General features: G+C 49.9%; 1 long non-coding RNA gene across 1 annotated transcript; it reads left to right on the top strand.

The window, feature by feature from the left end:
• Positions 1-924: 924 nt before the first annotated feature.
• Positions 925-15,919, top strand: LOC115032321 (uncharacterized). The gene is made up of 4 exons (XR_003837974.1): positions 925-1,086; positions 9,720-9,876; positions 13,739-13,910; positions 14,689-15,919. It is a non-coding gene; the product is annotated as an uncharacterized LOC115032321 (long non-coding RNA).
• The last annotated feature ends 246 nt before the right edge of the window (positions 15,920-16,165 follow it).

Genomic DNA, 16,165 nt, shown 5'->3' on the forward strand with positions numbered 1-16,165 from the left:
TCAGATCTTTTTTGAAGTTACAGACAGCTGTGAGCTGCCATGTCCATGCTGGAAACTGAACCCAGGTTCTCTGGATGAGCAGTCTGTGCTCTATAACCACTGAGCCATCTCACCAGCCCCTATTTGTTATTTTTAACATCCGTGGTTGAGAAGTCTTTGGGCTTCTCTCTATAGGTAATTTTGGGTTTATCAGTTATGGTGAAGTTTCTTTTCTCATTTAAAATTACATCTATTGATTTATTAATTTATGCATATGTGCATATGTGCCACAGCATACATGTGGAGGTCAGAGTGTACTTTGTGGGAGCCAGTCCTCTCTCTGACCCTCTGTGGGACCCCGAGATCAAACTCAGGCCTTCAGGCTTGGAGGCCAGCATCTTTACCTGCTGAGCCATCTTGAAGATACAAGTTGAAATTTCTTGACTTTCAACAGGAAAGGCAAACTTGTTCCCTGGGGCTTCTTCTCTCCTCCTGTCCCTTTTATTTATTTTTTCTATCTTTCTGCCCTACCTCAATCCCACAGGGAGTTCTTAATTCAATGGGGGAAATGCTTGTGGAGCAGGCTGTGGGCAGAGAAGGGAGGCAAGATGCACCAGCCCAGTCACCATCACTGGGGAATCCACTCCAAACATGGAAGGCAGTTGGGCAGGCAGAGCTGCTCCCCAGGACTGAGAAAGGGCTCCCATTCTGTCTTTATAGATTGCAACTTCCTGGCACTGGGTCTGGAACACTTGAGTCCTGTTCCCTTTGTGTTGTTCTCTATCCTCTGAGAGAGGTGAGGAACCCAGGAAAGGAGAGGACTGGATGATGGTTGTGTTGTATTTTTTGGCAATGTCACAGTCTCAGGGATGGAGAGATTCATCTGGCTCTCCCTTCACCAGCCATTTCTACAGCAGCGGCAGCAGGAGGGGGCCAAGCGGCATGCTAATTCTCGCTGGAACACAACCAGGCTGACAGTTCCCCCGCTCTAGGCCTGATGGGTGAATCCAGGCATCTTGGCGCTCTGCTGACATCATGGAAAATCTTAGCTGCATGGCCGCAGAGCACACACTTGCCAATTAGCAGGGAAGCCCACAGAGGAAAGAGGTATGAGGTTTCGAATTATCCCTGCGGGAGACAAAGGGCCATTGCCTGATGCCTGAGAGAGGCTGTTCTGTGCACAGCTTGGGCAGCCCACATCTACGGTGGCACCAGGCCAGACATCATCCCTTCAGACAGGAGGAGGTGGGGGCAGGGAGCGGCCTTTGTTTGTCTCAGGCACCTGTGCCCAGTGGAGCTACCTGGATGGGAGGGAGGGGAGGAGGGATGACAGAGGCGGGGAACTTGCAGGAGAGTGGAAATGACAAATGTCTCCCACTGGGAACCCTGCGAGCTGTCCTGCAGGATCATCCATCTCCCTGCCGGTGATTTGCATTCCGACAGGGTGGGAGGTACTCCTGCCCACTGCTCCCCCATCCCACTGCTCCAGTTCCCACTCCAGCCCAATTCAGAATGAAGTGCTGGCCCAGGTGACCCCTGGAGTATCCCCTAAAGCCTTTACGTGACTCCCCAAGGGGCACTACTGAAAGTCTTTACCTCTCCAGAAAGCTTCTGGTAAAAGCCCAAAGTGTCGCCTGGTGCCTGGCGTGGCGTCTCTTGCCTATGATTTCAGCACTGGGGAGAGAGGATCGCTGAGTTTGTGGCCTGTCCACATAGTGAGTTCCAGGGCAGCCTGACTTATATATGGAGACCTTTTTCTTAAATCAAACTAAAGAGGCCAAAGCTTGTCAAGGTGACTCAGTGGGTGAAGCCAGAGGACCAAAGTTGGGGGGAGGGGCGGGAAGAGAGAGAGAAATGTAAAAGCACAAAAGGTATGCAAAACCCCCTCCCATAGGAGGGGTGGGATGGGGCTTGGGGAAGGGGTTCAGGATAATGACAAGGTAGGAAGCCATTTGATTGTATCAAGAAGCCTTTGTCTTAGAGGGAGTGTGTGTGAGCTGAAGACTTAGTATCATAACTGGCTTTCCTGGGCAGGCACGGTGTGCATGCTGCTTGCTGGCAAGCCTTGCCCACGCATCCTGTAGCCCTGCAGGCTCCCAGCTCAGGAAGCCCACTGGCACCGGCACCTCCCTGTTTCTTACCCTGGGAGGTAGCACCTGCAGTCTGGAGCCCTGGGGCTGGGAGAGGGGTTGTGGGGGGAGGGGTTGTGGGGGGAGGGATCATGACATGATGTGCATTCTGCAGAGGGAAGAGCCAGGTGCTGATGCCCGGCAGAGCAGCCTGCTGTCAACTGTTTCTGCTTCCTGGTGACTTCATCTTTCCACAGGCCAGGCACATGCCTGGAGACATCAGATGCTCCAATTTGCAGGATCAGTCAGAGGCATGTGTCCCATGACAGGAGTCCTGGGTTGAGGCCTGTTCCTTTAGAGGGGAGGCCTGTGGGGGGCAGATCTAAGAATTGGTAACCTCTGCAGGGATATCTTCCTGATATCCCTAGGCTAGGCTCAGCAGGCTGGGTGCTCCGGGAAGAAGGGGCTGCACTGCGGTCCATCTGCCGGGAGATCAGCTGATCCTTCCCATTGCTCGCTCCCTTGCAGGTTGCCCTGTGTAGGGCAGAGGAAGGGTCCCTGATGCTTTCTTCTCAGGAAGGGCTTGGGCCTTTTCGTGGAATTACCTCTTCCTCTGGCCTGGTGCCCACACATTCTTTCATTGTGGCCACCAGAGACCTACCACTGTCCCCTGGATGTTCCCCCTGGGCCCCTGGCAACCAAGGGCCAGAGGAAAGCTTAGCTTCTGAGCCAAGAGAACGCCCTTCCTTCTTCCTGGACATCGAGAAACCAGTGTGGTACAGGGATAGGCATGGGAGCTGTCCACACCACATGCCAGCAATGGGAACACCCAGTACCCAGAGCAACTTTGAAAATAATAAAACGCATGGGAAGCCACGGCTTTCTATTAAACACCACACACCTAAATACCAAACACGTCTGATTGACACCAGTTGTTTACACACTGAAACATGTTGTGTCCTTGTAGAGGCCTAATGTATGTGTAAGCTTCGAATTAGCACACTTTAAAATGATGTATCTTGGCCCCTGACACCAGGATGGCTGCCTGCATTCGTCTGGAAAGCGACTTCTTACAGTCTGACACTGTTTGGCATTGCCCTGCTTGCCCCAAAAACAATTTGTTGAGGTTGGAAAGACGGCGCTATGATTAAGAGCACTTGCTGCTCTTGCAAAGGACCAAAATTTGGTTCCCAGCACTCCTCCTGGGAGACTCAAAACTGCCTGTAACTCTGGAATCTGACACTCTCTTCTGGGCTCCATGGGCACCTATGCCCCCCCCACACACACACATACACACATGTACACACTAACCCATGTGGACATACATGCCCGTGTGCACACACACATACACACACACATATGCACATTCACACAGAAAAACACATATTCACACAAACATACATATACAAATCCACAAAACACACACACACAGACAAATAAAACAAAATAGCCAGGCATGGTGACGGCTTACTCCATTTATCTCAACACTGGGGAGGCAGAAGCAGGTGGATCTCTATGGATTCCAGGGCAGCCTGGTCTCTGTAGCAAGTTCTAGGCTGTGAGACCCTTTCTCTTTTTTTTTTTAATTTTTAATATTTTTTATTACATATTTTCCTCAATTACATTTCCAATGCTATCCCAAAAGTCCCCCATAGCGCCCCCCCACTTCCCTAGAGACCCTTTCTCAAAAAACAGAGAATTTATTTATTTATGTGTGCATTTGACACGTGTGTGTGTGTGTGTGTGTGTGTGTGTGTCCAGGCATGTCCAGGCATGAGCATACTCTGGTGTACAGACGGAAGTCAGAGGATAACTTTCAGGCATCGGTTCTCCCCTTCCACGTTAGTGAAGAAGGGTCTTGTTTTTGCCAGTGTGCTGTGTACCCTGAGCTGGCCCCAGAGATGTCTGGCAGCTGTCCTTTCTGTCTTGTGTCTTGCTGTAGGCATGTTGAATTACAGATGTGTACTGCTGCATCCTTTGTACATGGGCTCCTGGGATTGAACTCAGGACCTTTAGTCTATGTAGCTAGAGGCTTTCCCTCAGTCCCCAGGTGTCTCTGTAGCCTCCCCTTCCCACTGGGAGTCTTCCCTGCAGACTCCCATTCCCCAACCTTTAGCCAGCCCTGTGGAAGTGAGCTACGATGGCACAGTGCTGGCTGGTATCATCCAAGAAGCAGAGCTTGGCTCTGATCCCATCAATCTGTAGGAACACACAGAGCTTTTATTTCTGTTTCAACTTTAAAACAATGAAACAGCACGGACTGTGGCGAGAAATATTTATGTTTTGTAAATGCAAATTTTAGTGCACGCATGAAATGTTTTATTGAATTTGATTCTTTAAATGAGAATTTATTCTTCTATTAAAATCATTGTTAAGAATCACAAATCAAGGAGAGATGGAGTGTGGCCCGCATCACTGCTGTATGAGCTCCTACAGCTGATGGATCGGATTATCGAAAGCTTGGGGGATGGATTATCTCCTGGTTCTAAAGGCTAGGGTGCTTCTTGGAAGTGGGCTAGGATTTTAACTTAACACTTGTGCATGCTGGGTGAGAATCTAAACCATTGCCCGGCTCTCGGAAGGAAGAAATCAGGTTTTATCATCCCTGACACTCCAGGGCAAGTCTTGATCTCTTTTTGCCTGCCTTCCTTGGCTCGTGACTCCATCCTCTATCTCTACTAAGATCTCAAGGGTTTTGCTTTGTTTTGTTTTTTTGTTTTTTGTTTTTGATGGCACCGAGTCTACCCTTAAGGTTCTCCACGTGCCCTTTCCATAAGAATCTATAGGAGAACTTTCTGTGATGCTGGGTAACCTCCCAACACCCAATCCTCAACTTAATTTTTTAAAATTTAGTTTTAATTGTGTACACACATGCATGAGGAGTGTAGGTGCCCTTGAGTTCCAGAAGAGGGCATTTGATCCCCTTGAGCTAGAGTTACAGGCAACTGTGAGCTGCCCAATGTGTGCAAACCAAACTCAAGTCCTCTGCAGGGGTAGTATGCACCCTTAATCCCTGGGCCATTTCTCCAACCCCAGATCGTCAACTTTAATCATATATGCAAGGTTCTCTTTTTCATATAAGCAGCAGCTTGGGGTAGTAGAAGTGGGTGCCCTATTTCTTTGGGACCTTTGCTCAATCATCTCGTTGTGTAAAAAGGCAGTTGTTCGACAAAATTTATCTTGGGGAGATGCAACATACATATCTGCTCACCCCAGATAGAGATCCTACAACCCCATAAAGTACGGATATCACAAAAGTCCATCTCGATGAACCAATGGGTCTTACTGGGGTTACCTACAAGAGTACGGGAGAGGAGTTACTTACGGGGGCAGAACTGGCTCAAAGACAGCTGTGTTACCAAGTCCCACAACAGCTGGGAAACCAGGTTTCAATGCACAGCCTCAACAGATTGGAGAGTGTTCCTTTCTTTTTTCCTTCCTTCCTTCCTTCCTTCCTTCCTTCCTTCCTTCCTTCCTTCCTTCCTTTCATTTTTGTTTTGGGTTTTTTTTTTTTTTTTTTTTGAGACGGGGTTTCTCTGTGTGGTCCTGGCTATCCTGGAACTCACTCTGTAGACCAGGCTGGCCTCGAACTCAGAAATCTGCCTGCCTCCGCCTCCTAAGTGCTGGGATTAAAGGTGTGTGCCACCACTGCCTGGCGAGAGTGTCCTTTCTTTTTTTTTTTTTTTTTTTTTTTTTTAAGATTTATTTATTTATTACATGTAAGTACACTGTAGCTGTCTTCAGACACCCCAGAAGAGGGCGCCAGATCTCGTTACGGATGGTTGTGAGCCACCATGTGGTTGCTGGGATTAGAACTCTGGACCTTCGGAAGAGCAGTCGGGTGCTCTTACCCACTGAGCCATCTCTCCAGCCCGAGAGTGTCCTTTCTAAGTTACTCTATTTTAAACCTCTTTTTGGCAGCTTGGCTGGTTCCTGCTTCTTCTGGGTTGCTAGTCTGCTCTCAAGAGTCTTCCTTCTTTCCAGCTCAGCTTCCCTTCCTCTGAGTGGGAAGCTCAGCTTTCATTGTTTACTCTGGCAAGGCGGGGCCTAGGGAATCTTGTTAGTTTCAGGAACTTCCTGAATATATTTTGAGTTGTTTACCTCAAGAACAGACTGTTTCCACCTCAGAGGTAAAAAAACAGAGGTGAAAACACAGTATAGGCCAGTGTTTTGACCTTCCTGATGCTGCAACCCTTTAATCCAGTTTCTTGTGTTATGTATGGTTCCAGAGGGAGAGTTTACAATGCTAGGGAGGTATAGCATCTGTGGTCAGAGCAAGAGGCTGTGAGGTTACATCTAATACTAGTAAAGAGAGAGAACCAACTGTGCAAGGCTATAGGCCCTCAAAGCCCACCTCTGTCTCCAGCAAGGCCCCATATTCTGAAAGTTCCAGAACCTCCTCTAAGCAGTGCTACCTGCTGGAGACTAAATATACAAATACATGAGCCAATGGAAGACATTCCTTGTGCAAACGACCGTGCTCCACACCTTTTTTGTTTTTGTTTTTTTTTAACATGTATTGTCTTCATGAACCTGAAGCACACTGATTCAGCTAGGCTGGCTGGCCAGTGATCTTTGAGATTTGTCTGTCTTCCAGACATTGGAGTAATAGATATATATGACTATCTCTGGCTTTTTACATGGGTGATGCTGGGGATCAGAACTCAGACTCTCATGCTTACGTAGCAACCAGTTTACAGACTAAGCCATCCCCCACCCCTGCCACGCATGCATCTCTTTGAACCTGATAGAAAATGATATAAGTTCTGGAGTGGGCTATGGTTTGGACATGGTTTGAGGGTGCCCTCCAATGGCTCATGTGTTGGAAGCTTGGTTCTCATTCTGATGATGTTGGGAAGTGGGGCTTGGTGTTCATGTGTGTGTATGTGTGTGTGTGTGTTGTGTCTATGTGTGTGTTTCCCATGCTCTGACCTTGTCTCCACATGGAACCTTTTTTTTTTAATTAATTTATTTATTTCATGAATGTGAGCACACTGTCACTGTCTTCAGACACATCAGAAGGCATTCGATCCCATTACAGATGGTTGTGAGCCACCATATGGTTGCTGGGAATTGAACTCATGACCTCTGGAAGAGCAGTCAGTGTTCTTAACCACAGAGCCATCTCTCCAGCCCAGAACCTCTTCTTTCACATAGTCCACCATGTTGGCCTCCGCCATGAGGTCATGTGGTCCAGAAGCCCTTCCCAGGGCAGCTGATACAGTATTGGCCTTTCAGTCTCTCAGTACTCAGCCGAGACAGCAGTGAGTTCAAGACCAGCCTGGAATACATGGAGAGATGGAATACATGTGTGAGCTAAGTAAGTTTCTCTTTATAGTTACCTAGCCACAGATACTTTGTTACAGTACCAGGAAACTGTCCAACACAAGTTACCTTCAGGGAAGTTCTCTAGCTGGGGTGGGGTGGAGTTGAGCAGTGAGTTAGACATCCTTTGCTGGGAGCCTGGGTCTTGGATTATTAGTCTCACTCAACAGAATATAGGCCCCTGGAAAACAAACCTTTGTCCTGGCTAAGCTGGGTATAGTTCCTTAGAGGAACTCAAAGCACATAGAAGCTCCTGTGTATAGTCAATGAATGATGCCTTGTCTACTTGAATCCTTCTCCGAGCAGTACAGGTTAAGAGTTCTCACCAGGTGTAGTGGTGCGGGCCTTTAATCCTGGCACCCAAGAGGTAGAGGCAGGCATATCTTTATGAGTTTGAGGCCATCCTGGTCTACACAGTGAACTCTAGGTCAGCCAGGGATACATAGTAAGGTACTGTAAAAAAAAAAATCTTAGAGTTCTCTAGAGGACTGCACCAACAGGCTACACAGAGGGATGTCTTGTTTCACCTTGCTTATTAGGGGAGGCTGCTGTTTTTTTCTTTTGTGGAGATCCATAGAGTCTCAGAAACCATTGTCCATGTGGCTGGCATGAAATCTGAGTGGTTCAGTACAAATCTTTGGATGGTTTATTCAGTGTGTGGCTGAGATTCTTTCTAGTTACCATGAAGACTGTTGGGACTAAAGACTCTGGTGGTTTGAATGAGAGTGCCCCCCCACCCCCCGGCTCAGATATTTGAATACATGGACCCCAGTTTTGGGAACTGTTTGGGAAGCATCAGGGGTTGAACCTTGTTGGAGGGTGTGTATCATTACGGCAGGGCTTGAGGTCTTTGCTTCCTTCTGCTTGCGGATCAAGATGTGAGCTCTCAGCTGTTCCTGCTGCCCTACCTTTGTTCCTCCATCCAGAGACTCCAACACCCTGAAACAGGGAGCCTAATTACTTCTTTTATTCATTATCTTGCTCAGAGGGTTTGACCACAGCATGGGAGTGTAAGTCATCCATGCACCTTGGAGGTAGTCACCTCCAAATCACTGGACCTAGAAGACCTCCATTTGTATGTCTTTCTAACATTTTCCTTTCCCTAAAGTGGGCATGTATCCCAGGATCCCAGGAGATTCCCCTACACTGCCCTCTGGAGGGAGGTCAAGGATCAAGGCCAACAGCCATTTGTCTCTCACACCAGCAAGGAGTGATGGGGTATTACTCCAGTTTAAGACAAACTCTGGTCTCCAGGCAGCTCCACTGGGACCTTTCAGATTATTATTATTATTATTATTATTATTATCTTAATCCTTGCAGGGAGAAATTAGGATTCTCAGTGCAATCCAGGTTTTAAATTCCAAGGGAAACAAACGGGTGTGGGAGGAAAAGGAGGGGAGGGCTAACCAGAGAAAACACAAAGCACAGGCCACGCCCACAGCAGCGAGCTGGGCTTGCTCAGCTGCAAGCCTGAGGACCAGAGTTGAATCCCCAGCACTGGTGCAAAGATGCCGGGCATGGTGGCACGTGCTTGCAGTCCCAGGACTGGGAAGGCTGAGATAGCCAGGTCCCTAGGTCTTCCTCACTTGCCAGCCCAGCCCACCTGATGAGTTCCAGTCCAGAAAGAGATGCTTTTTCAAAACACAAGGTGAACAGCACTAAAAAGTGACAACTGAGGCTGAGGTGGACCTCTGACCTCCACATGTTAGGGGCACAGACACACACACACGTACACACACACACATACATGTACAAACATACTTTCCACATATATACATACACACACCATACACTTATACAGATACACATACCACACACATACACACACAAACATACACACATACATACACATACACACACCATACACATACACACACCATACACATACACACACCACACACATACACACACACCACACATACATACACTGCACCCACACACTTATAAACACACATATATACACATACACACACCACAACACACACATACAGACATGCACACCACACACCACGCACACACCACACAGACATATATATACACATACGCACACCACACACACAAACACACAAACAAATAATCAAACTCTTCATTTTGCCCAGGATTGAGGCAGGAAGGGAGTCTCGAAAGAGAGCCCAAGTTACCTAAGGACAGGCTCAGGACAGCCAGACACAGACGGGAGGAAATGCCGGTGAATTAGATCCACCTCGAACGGACATAAATTACAGCTAAGATTCCACCCCAGTATTCTGATGACATGAACCAGGAGAACAAAGCAGAGAGAGAATTTTAAATGTCAACGCTCGGCTTCTCGGTGGAGTTTACGACTTTGTTATTTATTCTACACAGGCTGGGATCCGTGGTTCTCTGAGTTGGGCAGAGCTGTGGACTTCTGGCTCCTCTCTTGCTGGGCTCCACACCGCGTCATCACAGCTGTTTGAGTGGTTTATCTCAGACTTGTTAGAAGGGAGAAGAGAATTGGTTCTTTCTCCCCCTCCTTTAAAAGGTGCGTAATCCATGATCGTGGCAGGCCAGGAAGAAAGCAGAGAGGAGACTGAAGCAGAGGAAATTATAGGGGTCCCCCCAGCTGAGAGCCTCTGAGCATCCCTTGGGGTACTCTGTGCACCTCCACCTTTTGGGTTCACTTTTGGGTCTGTGAGCCGCCAAGCACGGGATCTGGGGACACAGCTCGGCCAGTTCAGCACTTGCCTTGCAAGCACAAGGACCTGAGGTCGGACACCCAGGTCCCAGGTAGGAAGCCAGCTGGGGTGTCTCACACCTGTAACCCCAATGCTGGCAGGGTGGAGGCAGGAGGATTCCTGGGGCTTCTGACTAGGAGCCCTGTCTACTTAGCAGATTTCCAGACAAGTGAGAGACCTTGTCTTAACAAAATGGAAGGTGCCCGGGGAATGACACTGGAGGTGGTCCTCTGGCCTCCTCGTGCACTTACACTTAAATGCTTGTGTACACTTGCACACATACGCACCCCTCCCACATACGTATATTTGCATCTACCCCCAAATGTTTGTAGCCAGTTGTTGGGTGTTGCAGGTGTCAGAAGCCTTCCCCGTCTCTATACGAAGCCTGGGCCTGGCTTGCCAGAGCCCCAGGTGCGTCTCTGCAGGCTCAGGGAAGGGGCCTGTGAGGCACAGGGCCAAATGTGGACAGCCACAGCCTGGTCGTATTTCGTGTTTATGCCCGCCCAGCTTCCTTCTGCTTTCTGAATGGGAAATTCAGACAGCGGTCTGAGCTTTCTAAGAAGCTTCAGCTCCATGTCTTTAAAACGAAGACGAAAATTCAAGACGAAGGACGCACGCTTGCAGATTTTTTTTGTCCACAAAAGGATGTTCAGGGATCAGGCAGGGTGGCCGGTGGGGTTACTCACAGATCTCTAACAAGGCTATGCCGTGGTTGGTTCCGTCCTTTCCCTGAGACTTCTCTTCAGCCTCAAGTTCGGCCAGTCTCTGTTACTGCCTGTGTGCTTTTCAGCTTGGCCTTGGCCCCACTCATTATGAGACAGCTCTCGGAGGGAGCTGTGCTGCACACTTTAAACCACACACCCATACAAGGGCTGTGCAGACTCAATGCTGTAAAAAAAAAAATTCTGCCTAATTGATTTTCTTAAAAAGTCTATTATGCTGCTGTGAGCTTATTGATCTATGGCCCACAGAGGTAATGAAGCAGCCTGGTGATCAATAAGGCCAAAGTGTGTCTTGGTCCATTCTACTGGGCTTACCCACAGGGAGGTGTTGGGGGGGGGTGACCAGTGTGGTAGGGGGTGTGGCCAGCTGAATTCCCCAGCCAGCCTGGGCCAAGTGAAGGCAGAGATTTATTTCTGTTGGAATAAACATAACAGATGAAGCCCTGGTGACTTCTCTTGCTCTGAAAGCCATAAGGAATAGCATCAGTCAGCACGAAACACAGAAACATGATTTGTGTGTGTGTGTGTGTGTGTGTGTGTGTGTGTGTGTGTGTAGGATATTGGGAGAGAAGGGGGGCAAGAGAAAGGAAGAGAGAAAGAGGGGGAGAAAGAAGGCATTTTTTGAACTTGGTTCCTCCCTTAACCACACACAAAATGAAATATTTTCCTCCCAAATGAAATATTTGGCTCCCATTGCTGGCCGGTTCCCCCCACCCCCCTTTTTAAACCTGTCCCCACCCTACAAATCTGGTCGCTTTTTACAAGTCCTAGGAGGTTTTCGCCTGTGAATACAGAGTGCGGGTTGCCTGATAGCTCCTCCGCTTGCTTTGCTGTCTTATCCTCGAGAAATAATAATGTTGAACGAGATAAGACACCTGCAATAACACCGTCCCCACAATCAAGGGTGCGATGCCAACACAGCCGCTGCTTCCTGCAGAGAGAAAGCTCCCTGCTCTTGGAAAGCCATCTCGGGTGCTGTGAATTCCAGAATTTATCATTTGCATTTTGCCCTGAAACCACGGGCTACTACTGGACTCAGATGTAAGCTGGTTCTGCCAAATTGAATTGATTTGGGGCCACATGGGGTTTTGGGGTGTGTGTGTGGGGGAGTGGTTCTGTTGACCCTCTTCTCCTCTGGTGATGTTGGATAAGTGGCTGGCTGGGTGGAGGTCGCGAGCATAGACCTCCAGCCAGCAGTAGTTGGAAAGCTGAGGGACACTGTGAGCCCTGGAGGGGTTTTTGTAAGGGAGGGAGGTGACCAGCAGGGCAACTACGATTGGCTACAGCACAGAACTGTATTTCTTAACATCATTTCCTTTTTTTTTTTTTTGTATAAATATATGTGTACTAATTTATGTGCTGGTGTACGGACACATGCAAGTGCTCATGCGGAGGGAGGTCAGCAGTAACATGAGGTGTCTTCTCCACTCTGATTCCACCTTAGTGTTTGAGGCAGGCAGGTTCTCTCTCAGACCCAGAGCTCGCTAAATCGGCTAGAGCAGCGGGCCAGTGAGCTCTGGGGAATCTGTCTGTTGCCACCTCTCATGTCCGGCTCTTAACATCTCTTTCCTTGCACACATAAAATGACGGTGACAATCATAATGGCGGACACCACAGGCGAGCTCTGCTCCAAGTCGTTCACAATGATACTTGCAGGTCATTGACTCCCCACAAGGAACAGCCTGCTGGGGTTGTTATTCTCCCATTTCACAGATGAAACTGAGGTAGGCCCTGGAAGGTCCCCAAAGCAGGTGACCTTCACGTAAACTATACATTCTGAGTAGGGTATGAAATGGGATCCTTGGTTCCGCAGAAACCTGGAGGCAGACTGCCGGATTGGTAGAACTCAGAGAGAGAGAGGAAAAGGAAGGTTCCAGAATGTCTTTTAAAAACCCTGACATTTTAGAAGCATGTAAATAGTCATTTTTTAAACGTCCCATGGGTAAATCTGTCAACAGGTCAAATGGATTCACTTGGAGGGTAGCCTGGGGGGGGTTCACTGTGGAGGGTAGCCTGGGGGGTTCACTGTGGAGGGTAGCCTGGGGGATTCACTGTGGAGGGTAGCCTGGGGGGTTCACTGTGGAGGGTAGCCTGGGGGGGTTCACTGTGAAAGGTAACCTGGGGGTTCACTGTGGAGGGTAGCCTGGGGGGTTCACTGTGGAGGGTAGCCTGGGGGGGTTCACTGTGGAGGGTAGCCTGGGGGGGTTCACTGTGGAGGGTAGCCTGGGGGGGGTTCACTGTGGAGGGTAGCCTGGGTGCTGAGCAGCTGCAGAGAGAAGGGTAAGAGGTAGTGTGGCCAGAGCAGGAGGAATGCCCCGGCCTCAAGATATGGAGGGACTGGTAGATGGAGCCTGTGCCTACAGAGTTGGCTGCTGGTGGGTGTGCCTGTGTGAAGATGTTTGTTTCATTGTCCGAACAGCTACCGAGCACCAACTCTGAGCAGTGCCAGCCCAGGGTAGGTGCTGGGACTCAGCGGGGCAACATGGGAGAATGGAAGGAGGAGCTGAGGAAATCTGTATGAAAGGGACCATGAATCCAAAAGAGAGATCCTGGTACCTACCTGGCTGGATTCCTTGACGTAGACATGGGCTGTGCACATGCAACACGCATGCAGCCTTGTGTATGCTCATGCAAGACACGTGCAGCCTTGTGCATCTATTCCACCAAGGCCTTGCAGCCGATGCAAGAGAGGGTTTGACTAGGAGGTGCTCAGCCTTCTGGTGTCCCTTAGGGTGACATTAGGGCTATTCAGAGAACTGGGTTCCAAAACCTAAGTCCGAGTCCTACCCTCCGAGTCCTACCCCTAGCTGTGAGTCTGAAAGAGGGAGAGGGCCAGTAGCTTCTTCTGCCATGGGTGTTGGCTGTCTTTTCAGGCGGGGAACCCCTCATCCCAAGGATTGCCTATTGTGTTCTAAATCACTGAAAACCTGGCCTTTCTCTCCCCCAGGGTCAAAGCTGGCAGGTTGTCTGTGACGCCTGTATCCCGCCTGCCGTGGGCGCCCCTTCCATCTCTGCTGTCAGAGGTTCTCATGGAACTGTGCACCAGAACCTTCGGTGACCCTTCAGAAACAGACAATCAGGATGCCTCCTCATGGCTGTTAGTAGGTCAAGGATCCAGGGTGAGACCAGGACACCAGGGTGTTACACAACCAAGTGACCCTCACAGATAACTAATGTACCAAAGCTAAGACCCTGGGGAATAACTGTGATGGTCGGCTTTGATTCCCAACTTGACACAACTTAAGAGTCACCTGGGAAGAAAGCCTACCAAGCTTGGCCTCTGGGGATGTCTATTGGGGTTGGATTGCTTTAGTTAAGCTAAGAGATGTTGGGAGACCCAGTGTGGCACCATTCCTTAGACAGACAGGGACTTCTGAGAGAGGGGCACAGGGTGCAGGGTCAGGAGAGACAAGGGTAGAGGGGTGAGAGGATCTGGGACAGGAAATCCTCAAAGACAACTCTTTCCCAGGCTGCCTAGTAAACAGATACAGGCTGGGTCCCTCCTCTGGGTGAAGCTCGTGCTTGGGTATGGTGTTTGCTGCATGGCAGGTGTGGGGTGGCGAGATAGGGTGGTCGGTGAGGACTACGATATGGAGGAGAGATAGGTAAGGAGTGGGTAGGCAGTGAGGAGAGACTGCGGAGGTTGGGAGTGAGGTAGATGGGTTGGGGGTGGGGGGTAGTAGGAGAGAAGTCCTGGTGGGGGATGGGCAGGAGTGACTATGGACTGGGGATGTGTTAGGAGGGCATTAGGAAGATGCTGTGCGATTGAGGATAGGGAGGGCAGTGGTTAGGAGGGAGAATGCTATGGAGAGGGGATAGGCAGTGGAGAGAGGCTATGGAGGGAGATGGGGAAGGCACTCAACCTGTCCCGTTGACCCTTTCACTTATCCCACACAGGTGCAGCCCTGTCTGCCCAACGCCAAAGCCAAGGCTTGAGAGCACACTGCTCTCTGCCAGGAATTGTGAACGACTTCTGGACTCCACCAACAAGTCACCCACTATCAGATGTGGGGAACAGGGGCCTCCTACAGAACACACTGAAGAGCTCTCTCCCAAGGCAGGACCAGCCAGGTCCTTAAAGTAGCCAGCACCCCTCAACCTACCCAATAGCTGTTGGGGGCTGAGCTCACCCTCTAGGGACCTCCTGGGAAGCAAGCTATTGGCAGGTGGAAATGCAAAGCCTTATTCTGGAATGTTCTTGGCCAGTTGCTGAACCATTCCTCCTTTGGCAATGCAGGTGTCCCTAGTCTGAAAGTCTGGGGTCAAGGAAACTCAAAGATTGGGGCAGCTCTGGGATGTCCCGAAGGCCCTCTCTTATTCCTAGAACAACTGAACATGCGCAGTTATCCTTTCTTTTCATGTGAAGCCTCTCTCCTGGATCACCACTCCCCGATAGCCCCCGTCCCCTGTCAGCATGATCGAAACCTTCTCTGGACTGGGTCTTTCCGGGCAGCAACCTTAGGAATAGGAACCCACAGCCTGGGGGAGGCCCAGCAGCCATTTCCTCCTGTTGCCCCCAAGGCTAGTTTAAAGATGCCAGCTGAGCTCCAGGATTGCAAGAGGGGAAGACCTATCACAAGGAGGTGAGAGAAAGCTTATAGGGGAACCTCCTGATGAGCAAGGCTTGCAGGTGTCAGCCCTGCTCCTGACAGGGCAGGAGGACAGGAGCTTCCTCTGCCCTGTGGGGAGCTGACCTCCACAGTGGGAGCAGTGATGGGTGTACCGGTCTCTGTCTTACCATGGTGCTGGGCAGCAGGACCCAGCTTAGTATGTTTGGCAGGATCTGCTGGCCCTGAGGGATCCCCACCTTCAGGGTGGGTGCTCAGCTGCCTTCAACTGGGTACGGATGGGGCTGAGTCCCCGTGAGAGGCCAGTGGTTGCGATGGAGTTACTGTTTCCCCTATCAGACACCCATCTTCTTGTCTCAGTAGGGTGGACATCACCTTTCTACTCTATGGGCAGATGGGGAATGCATGTTTGGAGGGGTGCAGCTGTCTGGGAGTGTGCAGCAGGCTGGGGCTCCTGACCTCTCACAGAAGGTTCTCTTTGAGAATCTGGTCTAGATTCCCACTCTGGTCTTAGCTGCTGGTGCTGTTTTGTTTTGGGAGGTTGCAAAACCTTTATGAGGTGGGGCCCAGCTAGAGGAAGCAGCTCTCTTGGGGAGCAGCTCTTTTTTTCTTTTTTTTTTTTTTTTGGTTTTTCGAGACAGGGTTTCTCTGTATAGCCCTGGCTGTCCTGGAACTCACTTTGTAGACCAGGCTGGCCTCGAACTCAGAAATCCGCCTGCCTCTGCCTCCCGAGTGCTGGGATTAAAGGCGTGCGCCACCACGCCCGGCGGGGAGCAGCTCTTGAGATGTGTAGTCCAGCATCACTT

This window comes from Mus caroli, unplaced genomic scaffold, assembly GCF_978045245.1.
Source record: "Mus caroli unplaced genomic scaffold, Mus_caroli_1 scaffold_13, whole genome shotgun sequence".
In the NCBI taxonomy this organism is placed as follows: Eukaryota; Metazoa; Chordata; class Mammalia; order Rodentia; family Muridae; genus Mus; species Mus caroli.